This window comes from Centruroides sculpturatus, unplaced genomic scaffold, assembly GCF_000671375.1.
Source record: "Centruroides sculpturatus isolate CEXI.00-Female unplaced genomic scaffold, Cexi_2.0 scaffold212, whole genome shotgun sequence".
Classification (NCBI taxonomy): Eukaryota; Metazoa; Arthropoda; class Arachnida; order Scorpiones; family Buthidae; genus Centruroides; species Centruroides sculpturatus.
The window spans coordinates 99,775-108,143 of record NW_019384356.1 but is presented as its reverse complement, the minus strand read 5'-3'; positions in this window follow the sequence as shown (position 1 = coordinate 108,143).

Here is an 8,369-nt window from a genome sequence, read left to right as displayed (position 1 = left end):
CAAAAATAATATTGCCAAAGACATAGCCAAATATTGTAGTGCCACATCACTCGCGGACATTTGAAATTTGCCGACTAGGACGGTCGGTTAACCGAGGTGTCGGTTAATCGGGGGTCGGATAATAGAGGCTCTACTGTAAATATTTTCATATATTTCGATTTTTTACCAAATAAATTCGAACCGTTTTAAATTCGAATTTGTTATTGCGTATTGGTTCGATCACAGAACGATTGTAAACGTTCCAGAAAATTGATCAAATTGAAAACAGTTCATTTGATTCTCAGAAATTCTCATTATTCTCGGCGGTAGGTATTATATAACAATTACTATGTAATATTACAATTACAAATACTGAATATAAATGGAGTTTGCTTGCAAAACCTCCGCGGGCGAAGTCGCGGGTAACAGCTAGTATATTCATAAATATTTTATATTTAAGAAGTTTTTCGAAGTATGACGCACGAGCATCTGTAAAGAAGGATACGAGAATGCTCTTGAAGCCGAGCCAAAGAATTAAAGTTTCAGTTTATTAACCGAAAGGAGAAATCCGTAAATAACTTTTTCAACACCGTCATAAAGATAGTTGGCAGCAGAAAATTACGTCGTCGGACTTATAAGTTGCGAGAGATGGCTCGAGAAACAAAACTTTCCTCAGTTTTATCTTTTGTTAATTTGAGCAACACTTGAATGAAATGCTAATTTGGAATCAAATTTAATTCCCTAAGCTCTTTTTTTATCTACGAATTTAATTACGTGTTGTTGCTATGGTCAACTTAGGTCTTCATTTTGGGAATAAAAATTGCTGTTTGCACAATTTTTTCTTGTGAATTCCTTGTTTTGTCAGTATTTCCAGTGTTGGACGTTTCTTCTTGGCTCTAGGTGTTGGGGATTTTTCTCTATTGAGCGGACGTTTTCGTGTTTTTGGTCACGTGTACTGATAATGATGATTTGTGATTTATCGTCTACGTCAGAGGTCCCCAAAGTGGTCAATGTCTAGCGCTGGGAAGTTGACAGAACATTTTTGGGGATAGAAAATTAATTGAAAACAGTTCTTAAAAATTATTACGCCAAAATGGGTTTATGTACTCGTATAAGTTTATGACAGTTTGAGATGTAAATTTACAGAATGTAATTAGACCCGTTGTATGAAAACGGTTTGTGGATTAACACTGGCTCGCCAGTTGTGATTTATTTATTAATTGTTTAGCAAAAAAGAACAGGGGGATTAATAGAAGATCGAAGAATCCTGAGAGATCGACAGCTTGGTTTGGGAACCTCTTGTCGAGATTCATCTTTACTTTGTTTTCTTAATCCCAAGCCGCGGACTAAATTGTTTATACTGGATCACTTGTGCCCCGATACATAGGGGGATGATGATGGCAATTCTTCATTACTTCATTCTCACTGTCAATTTCGTTTATTGATCCCGAAGGTACTGGAAGGCTTTCCGAGTGTGGCACTGGTCTTATTGCAGAAAATAAGTCTGAATAAACTGGGCCTCTTGGATTTTCTATGTAAATCCCTGTGTATTCGTTGCACAAAAATAACAATCGGTGAGATAGTCTTTTTGCTCTTTCCATACCACGGATACAGCAAACAACTTATAGTTTTTACCCTTCCAGCAATTAATCAGTTTAGCAACAAAGACGTGGTGCCTCTGCTTATTTTAGTCTCCCATTTCCATTCTAATGTTTGTAAGCTTCTTTTATGATAGATGAAATCTTTTTTCTGTGATACATATGTAGCAAAAGTTATTTAATTGATTTCGATAAGCTACCCGAAGAGGTATTTCCTAAAAAAGCTCGGTTGGGTGTGCTCATTGTGGAGTTTCATATAGATCTTTAATGGCTACAGTTTTATGGAGATTCTTCCTAACAGGTCATTGAGAGGAGTCAGGACTAATTGGTGCTCTATCTGTTGTTCTATTTTGATGCCATCTATGAGTATTAGAACCTCAGAAAAAATAGAAAAAGATGATAAGTTGTAACATTTCAAACGCTATTCTAATGAAGGGGTCTTTTTATTTTAGTATGAAACATTTTTCGAGATACTTCTCGAGTTTGATGTTATAATGTATTTTCGTCATGGAATTTTACACTTTAATTTCAATACCTCACTAATTTGTCTGCCAAGTCTTGCCGAAATTTGGCACGGTAACTTTTATTTGAGGGCATTGATGCTATAAAGTTTTGATGGTTAAAGGTCGATTGGGGTCAGACTTAATGAAAATTTTTTACTCGTTTTTGGCATTTAAAGTTTTTAAAAAACTTGTCTCTACCCTCAAAATTCAGCCTTTTTATAATAATTAATAAATAATATAAAAGTTATTTTTAAATAGATTTTTCGCTGGGAAAGTCATGCAATTTATGCAACTCGTTGCTGGACCTTTCAATTATTGAAAGATTTTGAAATTATTCCGAATGAAACAAAGATGATTTGAATATGGAAACAGTTCATTAAACTAATGTTTCTGTATGCCAAGTTCTCCTAATCTTCAGTACTAGCTCTGCTTTGTAAATGACTTGACTTAGTGTGCCAAATTTTCAATGTAACACAGAATTTTACAATAGCTAAACTTTATAATTCTGCTTATCCCTCAATAGCTTCTTCCTTATCTCTCCATCCTCCCCCGTACATCTATTCTCCTGCCACATCTTTTATTCCATGCTTATCCTGTTTTGGTTACAATGCATCATTTTAGTGGTACCTTGTTTTTAAGCTGTGACTTTCCAAAACTGCATGGTAATAGGATCAAGCAGTTATTTCACAAAATGTAGCTTGGTAAAAAATAACTCTCTCCTCCCAATAGTGGAAAAGAGCTATCAAATCATGAAACGTATTCCATTGAACCATGTTCTAGATCACCAGGTTAAAGAAAACTGTGTAGTAAAGCAATTTAAACATGTATAAATCACTTTTCCAGCTTCATGGAGTGTGTAGATACAAAGCAAATGTAAATAATAAATTTACAATGATGACTATGGAGCTTGTATGTCCAATGTTTGTTTGTAATTCCTACTTCATTACATAGGAATATATCTCTGTTGCATTTCACTAGTGCACACACACACACAATGAAATGCAACACAGATATATTTGTGTAATATTATACAGGCATAAAATTTTTAAATAAGAATAAAATCAAATAAATGGGGGGTCTACAATAATTATTGAAAGGTTAACAGAAACCATGAGTAAAATATTTATCAAATTTTAAATATACAAGCTGGCCCAAAACCCAATTAAAGAATAAAAGCAAAATAAATGAATAAGTATATTTATATACATTATGTATATAAATATAAATATTTTTTTAGAAGATAGTAAATAAAATTGTCCCTCTTTTCTTTTTGATATCACCCAGACATAAGCTTTTCTAAAAGCTGGACACTGTTCTGTTGGACATTGAGCTATTGTGCTAAACTAGTGCTTGCCTCCTTCCAGTCATTAGTGCTCTTCTAATCTCTTCCTTTTATGACATTGAACTAAACTTATCATCAATTGTTTACTTAAATATATAAATTTTTCTCTTTAGGAAAGAAGTAAATATATTTCAAGTATTTTATTAAACAATAATAATTACTAATAATGTATGGCTAATGCAAAAGATGGTTCGTCAGTTAACCACTGTAAAGATTTAAATTGCAATTCGAAAAACTTCTTTATGACTTATATTCAGGAGTATATATCTAGAACAGATGAAATGCCATCAATATAATTCAATATTACATCATAAAGCAAATAAGAATGTAATTAAAAACCCATACAGCAATAAAAAGTGAATTGTTCACACAAATATAACATTTAGTGCTATAAAAGAAGAAAATAGAATTGTTTCTAGATATTCAGGTCAAGGTTTATAATGAACTAAACACATTTAAAGGCATTTTGTAAAAAAATTAATTTTGTCAATATACATATTGATGAAAATTCCATACCATAGTTATATATACAGTACAAGGTGAATGTACTGTACAGTACATGTACATACATGATTACATAAACCTAACACATTTAAATATTTTGTGTAGCTACTTATCAAGAACAACATTCCTTATAAATTACTGAAATTATTTATTCATTTCTTATTCATGACCCGCTTTATTTTAGTTTACATAAATATGTAATTTTGTTATATTATTCATAGCTTAAACAGCAATTGCCTAAAATGTTACTTTTTATGATTACTCAAAAATCAATTAAATGGATTTTAAAGATTTCTAATTAACACTTTCTTTCATTTGTATTTCATAATTTTGTTCTTATGAAAAACAATTGCACCAGTTTCTACTGTACTGGAGCATAAAAACAATTTTGAACAGTCTGTGGCACTTTAAAGATTCCTGCTGACCACCGTATGTTTACGTGAATTTTCTGGGCACTCGGATAACTTTTCTTTAAACTCTTTCTGTCTGGTGGGCACTAAGAGGGCCTTTTTTAGCGAGCCCGCAATGGAGCAACCGGACAGTGAAGGACGGAGCCTACATATCAGGATGGACCACCCCTAAAAAATTCTTGGGATGTTTTGACCCGTCAGAATTTCAGCAGCAGACTGACACCTTAACACCTGACAAGCTGAGGCTTCTAAGTTTTCTTCAGGTCTGTGAAAACTCGTACATCTCTGTTTGCAGAACCCAAGTTGAAAATCACTGTAATTTGCTTGTTCTATCATAAAGCACACTTTTCTGTTCATAAAATGCCTATTATATCCCTGCCTTGTTATGATGATTTTTTTTACTACTATTGTCTTGTGTGCACTAAGAGGACCATATTTATATATCCATACCCATCATAAGGTCAATCAGGTGTACAATGGGAACAGCCAGGTGATGAGAGACAGGGTTAAATATATGATCTACAAAAACTTTTTAATGTTTCTGACCCAGATTCAGGTGTGTCTTACAAGTTAGAGCAGCAGGTTGCCTTAATTACAGTTATCAATTTGATAATATGTTTTTAAAGATTAATTTATGCCTTTGGAAAGTAACTATAAAATTGTTTTCCTTATTTATTGTGTATTAGTATGTAGTTAATATTTATGCTTATTACTTTTTTACCAAGGCAGTGCAAAGACATATCTGTTAGTATAAAAGCAAACAATAAAATGAAAACCATATTTGTTTATCATGAAGTATAAAGAGGACGAAATCAGGCAGAGGAATGGGGTTGTCCATGTTTCATGATAGCCTATACTTTCCTCATGGTTCTATAAAAAAAACTCTATCTAGGTTGGTCAAAGGGTTTACAAAGATTACATCTACAGAGATTGATATAAAGAAATCTTTTTTAAACAGTTTGTATATATAAAGGATTGCCTATAATTTATTAAATGATTTATTGCATGGAAAACCACCCCAAGAAAACTCAGAGTTAATTAACTGTTACTTAGATTAAGATTAAAAAAATATATATATTTTGGGTTGTTGTAAATGAAATGGCCATTTTTTTAAAATTTAAACCTTCGGGCAGTTCAACTTTTTTCCATGTGACACAGTGCTGGATGTTTGCAATTGGAAGAGCGCACATATAATATGTGAATTTAAAAATGTAATCACATTTATATTGCAAATTTCATATGCTTAAGAGTAATTTTTCTGTCGGCATGGAAGAAAGGAAATTGAATAATTTTGTTTTTTGAGTATAAGCAGAGACATAATGAAGCAGAAGCAACCTGAAATACCAATAAAACTTTTGATGAAGGCATTGCGAGTGAGCAGGCCACCAGGCATTGGTTAAAGAAAAGTTCATTCCGGGAATACAAATCTCAAAAATCAGAATTGAAGAACATTGTCGAATCAGAACATCACCCGACCGTCTGGGAAATTGCAGAAAGATTAAACATACTTTCATTATTCAACCATTTCTCGACATCTAAACATGTTAGGGAAAGTCGAGAAGTTCAACAAATGGGCACCACATGAACTCAGTGAGAGAGATAAGGAGCATCATTTAGAGGTCTGCAGTTCTTTAATTACTCATCACAAAAATGAAAGTATTCAAACAAAATTCTCCCATCCACCTTATTCTCCAGACTTTATGCCGAGGAAAGTCTTCAAGGAAGAAGAAGCAATAAAAAGTACCTTTAATGACTTTTTGGCTTCTCATTCTCATCATTTCTATCAAATTGGCATTAATGCATTTCTATTCTATTGGGAAAAGCATATTAATGTTGGTGGAAATAATTTTGATTGAATATGCAAGTTTTAAATTAAATTAATAAACATTCAAAGTCAGAAGTAAAAATTTTCCATTTCATTTGTAACAACCTTATTAATTAAACTGGTTAACTGACTTTTGAAAATACACTGTATACAGTAAACACATGCACAAACATCTCGATATATAGATTCATTGAAATAAAAGGTTTTCACAGTATAAATTTATTTTGTTTTGTTTTACATGGCAGTTTAGTATAATTCAATTAGTATTTTTATAATAGCTATGCCATTTGTTGTTTTTTGAAATGATTAGCTGATGGACAATGCGCCAAAGGTTGGGCAATGCTTTCAAGAATGACTTTCTATGGGAAGTTGGCACCTATTTGGGTATTAGACACAAAGAAAACCCAGTAAATTCCACATGGCTGAGTGGATAAACCACTGAACACATGGTTTATTCACTTGGCCACTAGTGGGCATTCCTTTGAACTAAATAGATTTTGGATGTTTTTATTTCAATGCAGTCTGATAAGTGTTTCAAAATTTATATGGCATAGACTCTTGCTTGCATTTTTGAAAACAAATGTTATATTAATTCAATTAAGCAGCCTGGCAATGAATATAGAAGACATCTGTTTGATCTCTGTTCCTTATTTTAAAACCTTTTAAAAGATATTTTTCCTTGTGTCTTTCTTTGTCTTTGAAACAGTATTTTAATTATTGATTAACAGACAAATAGCCTAAAAATAGAAAGCCAGTGTCACAGTGTAATTCCTAGGGCAAAATGAATAAAAGGTGAGCAATTTTAATAGAATTATTTGTATTTGTTCTAGTTATTTCTATATAAATTAAAAATAAAAAACAAAACTTACTTCAGATCTCTTGCAACTTTTATTACAGTATAGAATAAATATTTACAGGAGTAAAATGCTCACACATTTCTGATCTAGAAGTTGAGGAGAACAATATAATATTTTACTTTTAACATAGAGTACATTTCGAGACAAAGGTATTCCGTATTTGATGGACACAACTGGTTAGGGACCGTGGCAGTTCTTCCATTGTTCCATATACAATATTTTTTTTTTTTCAAGAATATTTAACAACAGTGTTGGTTTCAAGGCTCTTCAAAAATAATCTTTAAATTATAATTATATATATATATATATTTATATACAGTTGTACAAAATGAGAAAATTACACATTTATATCATACCAAATGTACAGGAAGATCGTTTCCAATTAACAATAAAAAGAAATAGAATAATGCAAGAAATTAACATAGTAAGCATGAGTTTGTGATTGATTTATCATCATCAATACAATCGTTTAAGTAGTCTCAATATTTTAATTTAAACACACAAATACATGTCAAATAGAAATTCGGTGACGGTCAATATATTACTTTATATTTGGCTATTTCCTAGGAATAATCTGACAATTTTACTAGTGTATGTAATCGTACCGAGAAACAAAAGAAGAAAATCTCTCCGTTTATTATATATAAAAATATTTCGAGTTATATGACCATAAAAAACAAATTTAGGTAACTTCTGTATAAATGGTTGTCTGTAACATTTGTACTTTGAGAACTTCTATTTCCGGAGACTTACACATACTCATATATTTCATACATGCAAATATAAAAATAATTATTTTTTAGTGTCTGGTACAATGTCATCTCGCATGCAAACGCCGACTATTGCTTTACTGTGCAGAATGACTAAATTCGGGAGCCTTGAAACCTACACTCATAAATAAATGTATCGTCATACATTTAATGAATATTACTCATATTTAAAGAATAATTATTTTCATTTAATTTACATTACTAAGGATTCAAAAAACTCTTAAAGCCTTGTCTGGATCTGAACTCCCAAACGTGCAAAATTTATTTAAAGATAAAAATCTTAGCTAAGTATTTAGAAATTTTTCGTAAAGAATGCCGTCGCTAGATTCGAGAAAAATTAAATATAATTTTTGCAAATTATTCGAAGATTTGCATTTTAAACTTAGTACCTGAAATACCAATAAAACTTTTGATGAAGGCATTGCGAGTGAGCAGGCCACCAGGCATTGGTTAAAGAAAAGTTCATTCCGGGAATACAAATCTCAAAAATCAGAATTGAAGAACATTGTCGAATCAGAACATCACCCGACCGTCTGGGAAATTGCAGAAAGATTAAACATACTTTCATTATTCAACCATTT